Here is a 17,043-nt window from a genome sequence, read left to right as displayed (position 1 = left end):
ACTACTCAGCATGACAAGCCAGACAAAGAGAGAGCTGAATTGAAAAATAGAAACCACTATTTAGGACAGTAACTCCTACAACATGACTAAGAGCTGAGACCCAAGACAAACTTGATGAGGTGAGAGAAGCTGGCAACGTGGTTTACTCCATCGGGCAATGGAAGAGATATATGATCTGAAAGCTCAGATCAGTGACTATGACCCGCATCTAGAAAGAAGCCAGGGACAGAGTTAAAGAAGCCTGCTAGCAAGAGGAAATTAAAGAAGAACTGGCAGCCGTTAAAAGTTTTTTTTTTATGGCGTTTTTGCCTTTTATTTGATAGTGGACAGAGACAGGAAAGGAGGGGAGAGCATGGGGTGACATTCTGCAAAAGGCCCAGGCTGCTGTGGTAAGGACTCCTCTGCCTTAATGGTTTGATGTGATTTATTGTGATCAAAAAAAAAAAAGGTTAGAGGAATATCAAAGGGCTAATATTGTCAGTTTAAATTCATACTCTCATAAGAATTTATCATAATGATAACATGGTTGGTATAATTCAAAATTTCTCCCATTTCTAATGTATTGTATGTTGATGTGTGAGGAGATGAGGTGATGCTGATGTGGTTTCTGGGTTGTATTGGATCAGTGCAGATGTGTTTTCTGCAAACCCCCACTCTTTCTCTCACTGCCTCTCTCTCTTTCAGTCTTCCCACAGGGCTCTCTGAGCTCTCTGGGTATTTCTCTCTGATTTCCATCTTTGCATCATCTGACATTGCAAGCCCTGCTCAGACACTGGGAGCGGCCCAGTCCTCTACTTCACAGGCAACCCTGTCGTTGTAAGTGTGAACCACCAGCATGCACACACTTAGTATATGAGCATAAGAATACACACACACATACACACACACACACACACACACACACACACACACACACACACACACACACACACACACACACACACACACACACACATTAACCTCACCCTTGGAGTTTCTCTGCAAGTTACTGCACTGCAAACAATAGCCAAGCTGCAAGGTTAGCAACCCACTGCAATCATACACTTTTTGACACTTTTCTGACTACTCTGAAGAAACAGTAGAGGAGATGGTTACAGTGGCCTTTGCACATCCCACCCACTGGCATAAAAATGCATGACCATAACACTCACAAAAGCAGAGAGAGACATTAAAGAGACAGGAAAAGAAAGGAAGACGAGTGAGAAGAAAACGGGAAAATGGAGCTTTTCAAACTTATACCTTCACTCAGTAGAATTTCTGTCATACCTTGTGTGTGTGTGTGTGTGTGTGTGTGTGTGTGTGTGTGTGTGTGTGTGTGTGTGTTTACCTTGTGTACAAAGTCTCCTTTTTGCCACAGTCCTTGAGAATGAAAGCAGGAGAGTAAAAAATGAAAGGAAAAAGCAAATGTTCAGTATCTCCAGGTGCTGGTGTGTTTCAGAGTCTTTAGTGTTTCTTTCTTGCTGAACAGCCAGGTCTGAAATGCTTGTGGCAGAAAGCTTTACATGACTAATTACGGTCTTCTTTTCACTGTTCACTATTCACTATTTCACTATTTTCTCTTTTACCACTTCACAATTCAAAGTACTTGTGGTTGTCTGTTAATTAATAATTCTCTGCATTTTACCCACACCAAGTGAACAAAACACACACACACACACAAGTATGCACATGCACTTGAGATGCTGGGGCAGAGGGCTGCCAACTAAGGCACCTGGGGTACCTGGGACCTGCAAACAGGTCAATCAAGAACAACTGTTTGCAGGTTTGTTGGATTTACACATGGTTGATCAGTATATTTTATCAGCTGAGTGACATTTTCAAAATGATAATGAAAATATGCAATGTAATGTTTCTGAGTACCAGGATTTTGTTTTAATACAGCCCTGACATTATTCAACCGCTGTTCAATATTATGGCTTTTAATCACTAACTAGAATAAAAGGTTCCCGAAACACAATTAACCTTTTTTTTTTTTTTTTAGGAATTATTTAACAGCACTGAATTTGCTTCAGCTGTAATACATCTATAAATCTCAGCCATGCTGAGTAGGAAACATGGCCACAAAAATTGAACTCTCACAAAAGCTGAGAGAGGCTTAAAAGATAATCATTACACCAAAGAAACAGTGGCTAATACGGGCAGTTTTCAGCACACTACTGTATGTGTGATTCAAATCATGGAGTAAGTTATGGAGTGCTGAGGTTACAGGACCGCCTGTTGCTGTAAGTTTGACAGTCATTTGCCTTTTCTACATGAAATCAGTGCTAATGTTAGTGAGCTACGCTGACTAACTTCCACTTTCCAAGTTCATACAAACTTAACAACACAACAGTCCTCCCAAATGATGAATGAGGCTTGTTGTAAAAGGGAGGAAAAGCATTTTGTATCAGTGCTTGTAGGATATTCATTCTCCAGTCAGTAGTGCACCGTGGATGTTGGCAGTGCATTCACATCACACACAACATCACTCACTCAGAGGCTCAAGGCTTAGATATTCCTTCCACAAATACATCCAAAGAGAGTTTTGCGCTCCAAAAAAAAGTAAAGTATATTTGTCAAAAAGTACAAATGCTCACTAAAATGTAAAATGGTTCAAAACTGTGTCATCTTACAATGATTGCATTGTTTTTAAATTGAAGTGTAGGGTGTTTGATCTTATGTAGCATTAAAAAAACAGGTTAGATAGACCACCACATGGGCCCCAAGGGACTACCTCTTGGGCTTGGACTGCAATATTATAGAGTATTATTTAGTGGCAAAGTTTGTCTTTCAAATCAAATCATTGTTATGAATGCCTCTAAATGTTTGCCAGTGTCTGTAGATGTAAATGTGTTGGTATATTGCTATACATACAGTAGGTACAGGAAGTGCACGTGTATGCAGATATGCTGCATAATCATTGGATGTGTTACTTTGTGTATGTGAGTGTGTGTAGGTGTGTGATGTTATCAGATCTCGGTGGTGTCAGCAACAGAGAGGGGTGTGACAGGCTGTCAGAAACAAGTCATATCGAAGCTCTTCAGATCCTCTGACTGTGTGATGTGCTGTGTATTCGTGTCAAATTACTTCAACCCCAAAAACTTTCACCACGGTGTTCAGAATGACATTATAGTCCAACTAAAATTACATTTGAAAAAATGTTTGTCTTCTGCATACATATATGCTCTGTAAATCACTTATATTTTTATATTTTCTTACATTTGCCAGCCTTAATTGATCACTCAGAGGTCTACTACACTGGTAAAACACAGTCTGCATCACATGTTGCATATACACCAGTGTGTCCTGCTGATGAATGCATCTGGTCAGAAGCCTGTACTACAAAGCAGGATTTGGGGTTAGTGCGGTAACTATATTTTCATGGTTACAGTGGTGGTTCACCACTTCTTAGCGGGTTACATCACCACGGTAACTTACACTGCACACCTGCTTGGGAGCAGGTTAGATGTGCAGGATTCAGATTCATCATTCCTACAGGATCCTGACAGGGTCAAAAGAGTTAACAATAAAGTGATAAGTAATAAAGAGCGGCGGTTATTTTTATAGATGAGTCGAATTGTTTTGCTATTTGAGACTTTCCATCTGTCCACTCTGGTATTTAAAAAAAAACAGAGTTAATCGCCAAAAAACTACATAATAAATAATATAGCTTAATTTTAATTACACAAAGAGTTTTTGATCCAACAGAATTCCTGACAGTGTTTTATTCTTATTCCATCACTGTAGCTCAGAATAACATGAGTAAAAAAAACTAAAAACTGACACAATGACTGCTTTTTTTTTCTGGCAGAAAATGGCGATAAAGTTTCAAAGTACAAGGTGCAGCCACAATCACTATGTTATCTTGGCCATATAGTCGCTCCAGAGGGTCACAGATTTGGGACTGGACCACACCTGGACCAATTTTGGATGTTCCAAAACCTTGAACTAAAAATGTATGATGTCCTTTTTGGATTTAGTAGGCTAATGTCGTGAATTCATAATTTTGCAAAGGTCTCCCAGCCCCATTGTTAGACATTGTGTCAAAAACTATTTGACACACCTGTTCTTATCCCCGACTCTGTGTTTTTTGTAGATGGTTCCACCATGACAAATACGCAGGCCTAATGGTTCCCCTTGTGCTGCCTATGCTATATGTAGTGAACACAATATAGTTTAAAGTGCAATGCTTCCTGATAACCCATGTGCTCAGGCAGTTTCAAAATAAACAGATTACGGTATGGACCAGGGTTTATAACTTCACTTCATTATCACTTTATTTTTGCTCCATGTAAGGGTTCTAGGTATTTCCTTGTGCTGTGTTGATATGTTTTTGAAATGGACTGAGTGTTTCCCCATGTAATCATGCTACAGCTGTCTCAGAAGCAAAAGCACGGTTGATAGAGAGAGAGAATTCCATGATGGGAACCTCCATTCAAATGGCTCAGTCATTATGGTTCTGATGCCAGCAAGATCAGATTATCCTCCATGTCAGAAGCTCTGGGTCCAGGTAGACCGTAAACAGTGGCTGGCAATGCTAATCTTACATTGCAGGGGATTGAGCCCTGTGTTTCTAGTGTGCATTGTTCAACCCTGTTGGCAGAGCTGGAGGAGATATGCAGGCTCAGTTCTTCTTCTTTTCTAGACTGAAAACCCAGCAAGCCCACATCGTCCTGAGCCACCATCCTGCAGGCGATCACAAGATCTAAAACTGAAACGTTCATCTTCTTTGCCGTATATATGCTTCAACCAGAAAATAAGGGGAAAAAAACAACAACAGAGAGACAGGCTGAAATGGACTGAGGCAACAGCACATCTGAGAACACTCTGATCTTGATGCCAAGTCCCAATCAGAGAGCGCAGAAGATTTTTCACATGACCTTTGAAATACTTTAAAGAAGAAGTGAATTCAAAACTTTATGAAGCTACACAAAGGTACACTGACTCATCCAGGCAAGCATTTCACTGCTGTCAGGTGAAAACCTCATATCTCTGCAACCTTGTTGTAGCTGGAGGCCGGTGCATTTATGATACATTATTCGATGAATTTTGAAATGGTTTCATGATGAGCCTTGGGCAGTTGAAAATGATCTGAACTCGTGAAAGAATATTTAATCCTTTGAGTTAGTTTGAGAGCATGAAATATAGAAGGAGATGTATAGGTTTTACCAGACAGAGATGGCTTCACCTCCACTGAAGGACCACTTTTGACCTCCGAATTAAAGGTGTGTTATTATTCAGGCTTTACTGTAATGGACACATTCCTACAAACCCAGAGTTTTACATCATTTACACCATGACACTGAGCAAATGTAGCTAACATATAACTTGATCTCCTTCCTATAAAGTAGGCAGTGCAAGGTGAAAAAGATTTGTGTGTCCCTCCTTCCTCTGCTAAGTTGATATTTGGCTATTGATTTATGACTGCAGCATCTGTCTTCTTTAACAGTAATTTGCAGCCTGGACTCTGGACCAATAGAAAAGGCCTCCAAAGGCCCTTATACCATTTTTTGGAGCATGTGTGTCTACAGTATATCTGAGTTGCAACTGTTTATGTTAGCTAGGCTGTGTGTGTGTGCCTGTGTGTGTTTATTCCATCAGTATTTCTTTCCCCTCTGTTGCTCCCATGATGCAGCAAGTTACCGGGGGCCTACCACACCAAATAAGACAGTAATGTGTTTGTGTGTGTGTGTGTGTATGCTTCCTAAGCTTATCCCTTGCCGTAAATGGCGGTGATTTGTTTGCATGTATTCCATGTCAGGCCTGATGGATGTTATTATAGCAGGGACCCTGCAGCCGACAGGGTCATTATGAAACAGACATACACACAGATAAACATATGCACATACAGCAGATAAGCAGATATTCACAGTGACACACACATATACATGACACAGCTGATGGTTTGTGTGGTAGAAAAACTAATATAAACTAATGTATTTGCAGTTCCTGGAGCCGCTCTGACCTGTGCAGCCTCTCTTTCTTTTGCAATCCCATTATCTCTCATACCGCTTTGAGATAGGAGATCTTTGTATGAATCAACACGTGTTCAGCCCGTGCTGGGCCCACTGATGAGACAGATGTCACCCTGCCTCTCACCGTCAGCAGAGACTCCAGTCTGCAGTGCAGTTTCAAACACTCCACTGATAAACTTGAGAATTACACAGACTTACAATAATTTACCACATAAAAGTGCTTTACATCTCTGTCTGTCCATCTGCACACTCTCTATCACACATATGCACTTTCTCTTTCTATATCCCTCTTTCTCTTTGGTGGTGGGTTGGTTAAAGGACATTTAAACCTGTTCACCAAAGCCGGATGGCACCATTCCCAGGTCCAAACCTGGTCTAGAGGAGGGTTGGCTGACACAGGTCAGCCGACCCAGGTCACCGTGTTGGTCTGAAAGGGGTATCAATGTCTCTCACTCTATCCCTGATGTACTCTACCACTACTTGTGTGCCTAGCTGGTCTTGCAGTTGCTTATTTACACAGCCAGCAGACACAGTGTCATTTTATGTTCACCTCATGAATGTAACTCTTATTTTCACTCTCCTTTTATCTTTGGTTTGGTCTCTACCAGCTTTTGAGAAAAATACCTGGCTCTTTAGCTGCTGAATTAATACAAAGTAAAAAGACGTTGAAAAGCTCTGCAGAGCTGGGAGGAACTGCAGACTTGATGAAAATTCTCTGTAGTTTCAACACTTCAAGTGACCTATTTCTAATTACATGTAGTGTTGTGATCAAGATACTTAGATGCCTTGTGTGTTTGTGGAATGGAGACAACATACAGTAATTATTATCTGTGTAATGTTTTATGGTTGATTTTACATTGTCTTTTAATCATTTTTTAAACCCTTTGCGAAGAAATCAGTACATACAGTATATCTTTGATACTTTTTCGTCTACTTATTTGATAAAAAAAATTGTACATGCCAGAAAAAAATACAATAAAATAATGCAGCTTATTTGTCTGCAGTGGTAGTGCATGATACGCTGAACTGTCTGTATTCTAATTTCATGTAATATCTGTGTGGGCCTGGTTTAAAAATAAGAAAACAGTCAAAGTGAGGAGAATTTTGTTTCAACTTTAATCTCCTTTTCATATAACTGACTGAACGCAATTGTATACTTTACTTCATTTGTTCATTTGATCAATTTCACTTTAAAAATGTGGTTTCTTTTAAGGTGCCACACAAACCAAAGTGCTGTTTGATACATGCTTTGTTGTTTCTTTCAGAGACGTTCTTCCTCTTCTTGAGTGTTTTTACATTGCCTGTGATTGTGCATAATATCCACATCAGTCTTTCAGTGTGTGTCTGTATGTGTGTGTGTGTGCTGAGGCAGAGCTCTGGGTGGCTCAGCAGGGATCACCTCGCCTGAGGGGGGGATGATCCCCCTCAATCCAGCTCTTCCTCTGTGGATCAGTCCCAAAGCTTCCACTCAAAGGACCAAATATCCTCTTGGCTCCTACTTAGCCCAGTCCAGCACAGCAAAAATGCTTCAACTATGCGGCTTTGACTTCTCTGTCACATCTGCTGTGGTTCTGAAGGTGATCACACACTTAGATTCAAAAGTGTCCATTCAGTTAGAATTTAGCAAGGTTTCAGCTTTGATTCTCACTGGCTATCAGAACTTAAAGACCCCTGACCAACAGCTGATTTCTGGCCACATTATTTGAACAGTGTGAAAACATATTTGTTGTGGGTAGATTTGGGTTACACTTTTCACTCTTTGGCCTCTGTCAAACTCTCATTTAATTTTCAGAACATCAGCAGGTGACTGAGGACCTTATTTGCCAAAATGAGGGAGTTTGGTATTGGGACAAAATATCTCAATGGCCTGTTTACTGATGTCTGTTTTATCCAGACTTTTCCCCTTCAATCTTCATATTTTGAAACCCCAAAAATAAAGCTAATAACTATAACAGCTTTTTTGCCACTTGGGGGCAGAGGTACTCCTGAAGAAGCTGACATATACACTGCTTTGTCATGATTTCCTTCTGAGGTTTTTTTTTTAGCAAACATTTGTGCCTACTAGACACACTGCAGCATTAGCATTCATTAGCTTTTATGTCTGTGTCCACATGGTGAAGTTCAATGTTCACTCTCTTATTTACTCTGCTTTGGTCTACACCAACTCCTATGGGGAAAAATCAAGCTCTTTAGCCGCTAAATATTCCACTGCGCTCATCAGTTAGTCTTTAACTTTGCTTGTCTGGAGCTGGCGCTGAGCAGGGAGTGTAGCCTACAGTGGGTTTTATCTGCCTGCTGCAGCTGAAAATGATTCTATGAGAACAGTGAGAATGAAACAAAACAGTAAATGTGACATAAATAAAACACAGTGAGCTAAAAGGGGATAAAAACCTCTGCACAGCAGCAGAGTTGGTGATAATTCTGTGGGCTTGTGACTACTACTACTACTAGTGACACTTTCACATTGAACACAGTCATTTGATTCAGTGTTGAAGGAATTATTTGACATTTTGTGTAAATTACACTTTTTTTTTTTTTTTCAGAGAACTAGATGAGAGTATAACGTCCATGTGGTCAATGTGAAGCTGAGTGAGTAAGTTAGCTTAGCGAAAACAGGAAGAAACAGCAACTCTACAGCTAATTAGCACATTTATCTCATATGCCTCATTTTTCTAATCCTTTTAAACAAAAAGAGGCATATTTTGTGTGAATTTTTCTTAGCTGTAACTTCCTGAAGGCGAAATGACTTCTTGAAGTCTACCCGGTTTGGCTACCAACCTCACGAAGAGAACAAGACTCCAGGCAGGCTAGCAGACTGGGCTTAAAGTTTGAAGTTAAAAACTTTTGTGGTATTTCTGTTTCAGATAATTGAAAACTGGAAATTAGTACTGTCTGAGAAAATTAACACCAGTCTATGTGCAGCCATGTGCCACCTTGGTCTCAAGCGTTTATCACCCAAGGAGGTCCACTAGGGCCCTCTTACACATGGTGAAGAAGTGGGCTGCTAAATTCAAATGTGGCTGAGAGAGTCTGGAAGATGGGTCCTGTCCTGGAAGGTCAGTCACTGTCACCACACAAGAAACCATTGACAAGATCCACGACATGATCTTGACAGATTGATGAGTAGCACAATGATACAGTGCCACAGAACTGGATATCTCCCAGGAACGTGTTCTTGCAGTTATCCACAACAAACTCCAAATGACCAAAGTGTACACTCATTGGGTCCTGAATCGCTTTGGGCCTGATTGGAAGTGGACTCATCACAACATGTCAAGGGACAATTTTTGAGGCGGATCCAGAGAGATTTCTGCAACAATTCATAACCATGGATGAGACTTGGGTGCATCAACCCCAACCAGAGATGAAAAAACAATTGAAACAATAGAAACACCTGGTTCCCAGGAAAGCAAAATCTGTGCTGTAAGGTGAAGGCCTCCATTTTCTGGCATAGAAAAGGAATGTTGCTGATGGACTACCTATCATAGGTGGGTTGTGTCCATAGACTGTATAAGACATGGACGTAGCACCCGTGACGTCACCCATTGGTTTTGGGGAGTCGGTTTTGTGACCAAACCATGGGCATTTGAGCTGCGCCATCTTGGATTTTAGTGGGTGTGTACTTTCCATATTTGGCGGAGAGGTGGTTACTCTGTGGGTCAACCGGGGTCAGCCGGCCGAGAACGCGCCCACTTAGCTCGGAGCAATATTTAATATTTACCAGCTTTCACCGCTGCCTCCATCCACTATCCACTTACATTTACAGCAGCACACAAACAACAGCAGCCGCTTACTGACGGAGCTGCTCTGTCCATGCAATGTTGGACTTTTTAAACAGAAAAATGAGACAAAATAAAATTGTAGCCTAGTATTCCCGCAATAAACGGACTCTAAGAGCATAGAACACACCGCAACAGCGTTCCTAACATTAGCTGCTCCGGTCCTCTATCTGTATCAGCAGTGACCATAAATCGGCAATTAAGTCATAAGCCAGCGGTAGCCAGCCAAGTAAAATAGCGAGAAATTTACTTACCGAAAAAACTACAACACACACTCTTTCGACAGTCGGTTAGTACAGTCTACACTACAAGTCATGCTGTCGCAAAAACCTATCCGAACATTGGCAAACAAACACAGACACTGCAGCCCCTGTCAACCGCTGGAGGTAGCTGGAGGCCTCTGGATGTAGCCGCCTAGCCGAGCCGATGCTTTCGCAAAGAGCTAACTGCCAGTGCCTGTCTATGGAGCTGTCACTCAACGTAACCACGCCCTAATTTATGTAAGAATTTTAAGCCTAAATAACACTAAAACCGTTGTTTCTTCTTCTTCTTCAAAAAAAAAAGTGGTCGCCATTTTGACCGTGATGATGCTGTCATCGCTGCTGTGGAACACCTTCTGGAGGTGCTTCACAACCAGTGGACTAAGTGTGTAAATGTAGGAGGGAATTGTGTTGAGAAATAAATGTGTTAGATGTTCTAAATTTGGCTGCATCTACCTTAGGCCATGAACTTATCAATCACCCCAGAAAACAGGTCTTTTGTTCCAACTACATTTCTCTAATGGTTCATTTGTATTTGTAACAGACTTGCAAACTTTTAAACCCATATAACATCATGAAGTGTAGTGTCAGTTGCCCTCAAGCTGACAGGCTCTTGAGATTTCCTGCTCAGCATCCATCTTTTGATTGCACTTACGTGAACAAGAAAGTGAATGTCAGAAAAGAAAAATTGTAAAGTATTGTGGTGTGATGATTCTGAAATGTTATCCAGAATGTCTTGACTCAGATGCTTTTGTTTTTTTTTATGTAAACTAGATGCTATTCTTCTCCTAATCTTAGCAGGATGTCTTCTCTTTTGCCTGGGGTAAGAAAAGAAACAGTGAAGTATTCTCTCTTTCTAGTTCAGCCTCATCAACTCTCCGGTACCTTGTGGGACTTGGTGTCCAAACAACACTTGTTATTGTCATGTCTCAGTTATACTGTATAATGTATGACTGATATGCGTTGGAGAAAGATTGTTTGTGTGTGATCTCTACTGTTAGGCATGTGTGTTGTAAGTCATTAGTTAGAATAACAGATGGATGTAATGCACAGTGATAGTATTATGGAGACTATCATTATTCACAAAAAGCAGATTAATGCCACTGTGTGCTGGTAGGCCTAATGAACAGTGGGTGGAGAGGCATTCAAATCTTAAAACAATGAGATTCTGCCTGAGGAGCTAGAATGAATTAACAAAGGGAAAGAGACAGAAAGATGCCAAAGAATCCTATCAGCCACCCATGCTGATTTCCTGAAAAAAAAAAAACAAGAGAAAATATTATAGGAGCGAGGGTCTACTCCTATTTCCTAGCCAGAAAGTCTCAAACTATTACAAGCCTGGGCTCAGAGGCAGTGTTCCTCGAAGCTGCTTTTTTTAAACTTTCAACTCGTCCCATTCTCTGTGCGTGCTTTGATTTTTGAACCAATTAAACTGAGACGAGCAAGCTTCGCCAAGCACCGTTCAGGGGGAGAGGAGCGACTGCAGTCATTGGGCAAATATTGAAATCAGCGGATCACATCAAAACTTGATCAAACTTGTCTGATGTCTTGGTGGCAGTGCATTAGTCACTGGGGGAATCCAATCAGGCAAACAAAATGAGCCTGCTGTGTTTTTCTTTTTTTTTTCTTTTCAGTCAGATTGCCACCAAGCAGCACACTTGTTCTACAAGCAGCAGCCCACACAGAGAAACTGATACAGGCTGAGAAAACATCTGCACATTGTTCATTGTAACACGGTAAATTCCCCACGCAATATGCTGAAAGCAAAGCAGGCCTTATTCCCTCCTGCTCGCTCAAATGATTGCCTCTCATTTCCGCCTGCAGTTGCCATGGTGACACAAATTTACTTTTATGAAAAGAGAAATGTCGGATGATTTGATGAGTTTCTCTTCTCCAGGTTTTAGATGGTAAAGTATGTGTTATTATTGTCCTCAGTTGCTTAAAGTCTTGTTGTTTCAGATGCAGTGTAATTGAATAGTCCTTTCGCAAAGTGAATGCAAATCAAACCCAGAAACAGAGCAGCTCCATGGGGACAGCAGCTATATTTCCAAGACCGATGTAACAGTGATTAAGGTCTAATTCTGATTAATGTGTTCATCTGTACCTTTGGTAGCTTGTATCTCATGGTTATTATGAACAATCTGTTATTATGAGCAATTAAGTAATAGAAAGCCCCCTATTCCTCCGTGACATATGCATGGCCATATGTATATGCAGTATACATGTGTATACAATTAAACATAAAATTAGAAACATAATAGATGATGTAATTACATAATACATATATAATGTAAATTGCAAACTGCAGAGTTTGAGCTGACTGAGATTTCAGTGCTGACAGTGAGTTCAGTGAACTTCAGTGGCCTCCCCCCCAGTCTCCAGACCTGAATCCAGTAGAACACCTTTGTGATGTGGTAGAACACGAGATGATAAATCTACAGAACTGATGTGATGAATCATGTCAGCACAGAGCAGAATGTCATAGGCATGTTTTCAACATCATAGAATCCATGCCATGCCAGAACCTTGTCAATGGTACATCTCAGGTCAAAGGAAGCATAGCATTCCTCCAACTGCTATGACGCGCCAGGTGAAGGTCACATGACAAACCAAGAAAGCTGAACACGTCTGTAGGCTGTTTTTCTGTAGCCTTGCAAAATTAGGTAAAGTTGCTTTTTCTGTAAGTATAAGTAACTTACTAATACAGTGAGGCAACACCTCAGTAGTCTCCCCCCTACTTAATTTTCCTTTAAGGAGGAAGGGCTCATCTGTAGCTTTTCTGACAGGCACCTTGAGGTGGCAGAAAATGTGGATTTAGGCGACCTTTAAAAAGTTTTTTTTTTTTTTTTTTTTTTTGTTAAGAATGTGGTTACACCGTACAGGTGTCTTTTATGTTTGGCTGGTACCTAGTTACAATGTGAACCGGTGCCATTACATTCTGACTACAATGCATTCTTCTTATATTAACATGGCTTTTTCCTTATCTAGATAAGACAGATCACATTAATACCAGCTCTTTATGGCGACTGAAAGGCAGCAGTGTATCATCTTTTTCCGTGGTTTAGAGAAATTGAACCAAAGCCCAGTGATGAAAACAACTTTAGAAATAGTCTCTCCACTGTCAAACACTCTCTACCTGACTGACAAGGTCTCCAATGAATGGATACAGAGGATACACAATCTCTTTGTTTGCAGTGCAGAAAGAAATGTTACCTTTCTTTCCATCTTTTCATCCATCTCTTTGTCACCTCCTGTTCCCCTCCCCCATCACTTTGATCGATCTTATCTGCATCAAAGGACCAACACTATGGCAACAGCGAGTCCCACTGCGGGACTCATGCAGCCAATTGAGAGGCTAGGCAGAGGGTCTTCTTAGGAAAAAAAAAAGTTTTGCGAGGAAACAAGGTCCTCCAGCTACTGTGTATTTGAGAATGAAAACATTTCAGAGAGAGACAGAGAGAGAGAGAGAGTGAGTGTGTGTGTGTGTGTGTGTGTGTGTGTGAACTAGCTAATGCTGATTAGTGATGATATCCTGTACCACACGGTTCAGATTGTGATACACTATGTTACATGTGGATAAAAGCAAGTAGTCTAATAATGACTGATAAATACTTAATTTTATTACATCATCTAATGTTTCAATTTTTATTAAAATGAGAAGGTGATGTGGTTAGCCTAGCTTAGCATAAAAACTGGAAACACACAAAAGTTCAATACAAAGTTCAAAAATACACCTACCAACACCTCTAAACCCCACTGATTTACACAAACACAAAGAAATGTAAAAGCAGCCTCCAATTTTTTTTTTCCCCCCCACAATTCTGACCCATTTGTTATACTCAAAATAAAACACGCCAGCACTGTGGCTCAAAGAAGAACACAAGCTGAGTCCTTGTTTCCTCCCCAATATTGAATCCATTAATATTTGGTATATGATCAAATACATAGAAAACTTAAAACACTCCCATCGACCTCAGCTATACTTTGTTTTTGGTACTAATAAACTAATCAAATGTTAGCAGGCTGCTGTGCTTGTCAATAGTGGACTGTGGGGTCCTGCACTGGGCCTTCAATGGTCAGATTGAATACCCCACTCCACCAACATCCACACCCACACCCACACGAAGAGCCCACATTGCCAACAACTCAATGCAACACTTAAAGCTTGTCACATGACACAGCAGCAGTGGTGTGTTCCAAGTTTTAAGCTCTGCTCAGATTGGAGTAATATGCAAACTATGTCATTAATTTCAAATAAAAACACATACATTACAAACTGGCCTTCTGACACCTGTTAACTCATGCTCAAACCACCAGTTCAACAAGCTGTAAGCCTAGTTATTTCTCCCACTAAAACAGAGGCATGAGCACACTGGTCAAGTTGCTCAACAATCAGCCAAGTAGGCAGAGTCAACAAAAAGAGAAGAAAAGATTTTTCTGAAAGAAAGAAAATAGGCCATAAATCTCCCAGCAACAAATTCAAGCATTGCCAGCAAAAATCTTAATCAACAGTATAGATAATTAATACATCAGAACTCACCATTCACTTGAAAACAAAATCCATTCTTTGTTCCTTTCTGATGATCAATCACCTCCTTGTGCAGTCTTTTCTCTTTCTTCAGATGAAGAAGAAGCAATTTCTGCTGTCCCAAAAACACCAGTCGATGAGACCCATTATTATCTCCTGATTCTGTCACGGGGGGGGGTGAGGGGCAAGGACTTGGACCCAAACACAAAAAATCCCAAAGACAGGCAGAATGGGAGAACTAAATGTCTTTTAATAACGCAAAATCACTGGAAGAGTCCAGGGCAAGGGAACAAAACTCAAACAACCAAAAATCATCCACATGGGAGAAAAACACTCAGGAACAAAACTAAACAAAAATACAAAAGTTCCTACTTGAAAACAGGAAACCAAGGTAAGTCCACGAGTGGGGAAAAAGTGCAAGGCACAGGTACGGGAACGAACGCAGGGAAGACCAGGTACAGACTTGGGTATCGAGACAGGCACAGACTCAGACATTGACACAGGTGAACTAACCAGAACACAGGGAAACAATGAGACTTAAATACACAAGGCAATGGGCAACAGGTGAAACCAATTAGGGCGGGGCAGACAATCACAAAGGAGGGAAACAAGACAAAGACAGGAAGTAGAACAAGACAAGATACACAAGGGCTATGATTTCAAAATAAAACAGGAACTATTAACAGAACTAAACAAGAGTCCAAAAGTCCATAAAAACATAACAAAAGGGTTCAGAAAAAAGCCCCCTTAGGGGCTAGTCATGACAGATTCTTCCTCACCTTCTCATTGTGCATTCTTGTCTCTCTCCTTCTTTACTTATCCTGCTGTAAGTCCACTCTTGTGTCCCCAAAAGTCTTTAACTGAACCATAGACATTACAGTAGATGTTGATCAGAGCTCTGTTGTTTGTTGCCTGCCAGGCTGCCAGAACCAGTAGTGTTGCATGGACTGTCTATGTTGAAAAGCAAGCATGGGCGGCAAAATAGTTTGTCTTTCTGCACTTGCTGTTAGCCATCTGTAGTGGTCATAGTGCTATATGAAGCCCTTGCCTACCAGTGTGAGCCCTTTGAGCTTTGGTCTTAGTCTGTCCCTTTCCAATATTTATCTTTTATCTTGGAAACTTTGACTGGAAAATGGATTCTGAAACAATTCAGCCACAATGACAATTTCTGCTGTTCTTCTCAGTTCCCAGCAGTCACAGGCCAGCTAGTTGGCATTATGTGCCCCACAACACAAAGAAATATACTACACTTATGGGTTGATAATGATGACATCACCTTGGACCCAGTAGCTGGCCCTAGGGGTTTTGATTGGTTAATTTTGTTGTCACTTTATATTTAAGCCAAATATGCTTTCTGTGAAGGACACATAGGGCCTAGGGGGCAGAGATAGCTGCTCTGTATGAAGAAGCACAGGCAGAAGCAAGTACATCCTATTCCAAATAGTGGGTTTATGCTTATCATAGTAACTGAAATAGAACCAAAATGATTTTTTAAATAAAATAATTTTAATAACTCATAAATAACTTTAACAATTACATTATAATTACTAATGTGTAATATTTTTATACACTTCTCACAAATGGTGGGCCAGCAGAGAAGGTCCTGAAGGCTCTGACAGACCTCCTCTAATCAAAGATGCTGAACACAGTAAACATTACCTGCTAAACATTTTCAAGGACTGCTCCAGTGATTTAGTATGGTATTCTCATTAAGCTGAGGCAACAGAGGTCAAGATACCCTGACTTTTAATGGCTTTATTACAGTTTCATTCATGATCCAAAAACATTGGATCCCACATTTCCCATAATGAAACTCAGTAGCATCGATTAGACTCTCTTAGACTCTGTTTTCAAAATACTTACCTCCTGCTTTCTGACAAAATGTCTCATATTTTACAATGTGTGCAATACAATGACACATATCCTTCTCTAAATTATCATTGCTAATTTAAGAAATAAGATCTCTGTTTACTGTGTAATTCATGTTAAGCGTGACATGGTCTGAATCTGCTGTTGTGTGTCTCCAGGGGGGTTTGGTGGGTTGGTCTCAGTCAAAAGTCCGCAGCCAGTTTTTATTCCCGTGCCACCCCTGCCTGACAGGATTAGGGTTAATGGTTTTCAGAAATGTTTTCATATTCAAAATAAATCATTTGTGAATTATTACTTTTATGTTTTTGTTACCTATTTCAAAAATAACAAGCAACATACAGTTCTTCCAGTTGGCATAATAACAGCAGTCTCTCTGGCTGTGGTCAGTGTGTGGTTAGTGGCTTTGTCTCATCAGTCACTCTACCTTCAAACCTGTATGGACTGTTGCTCACTAGACCTGAGTCACATACACAAACACACACTCACAGCACTGTAGTGTGTGTGTGTGTGTGTGTGTGTCAGTCAGCCTCTCTGACAGCAGCAGCCTCAGGTCACTCAGGCTCCTTTCCTACACAATTACATGCTGAAACAAACAGCCTCCAAAGTTCTTTAGAACAAGCGTCCACCTCTGCTCAGAAGAAGAACGTAACCAC

Source organism: Toxotes jaculatrix, chromosome 10, assembly GCF_017976425.1.
Source record: "Toxotes jaculatrix isolate fToxJac2 chromosome 10, fToxJac2.pri, whole genome shotgun sequence".
Taxonomy (NCBI): Eukaryota; Metazoa; Chordata; class Actinopteri; family Toxotidae; genus Toxotes; species Toxotes jaculatrix.
The sequence above is the reverse complement of the archived record's forward strand: the minus strand, read 5'-3'. Positions refer to the sequence as shown.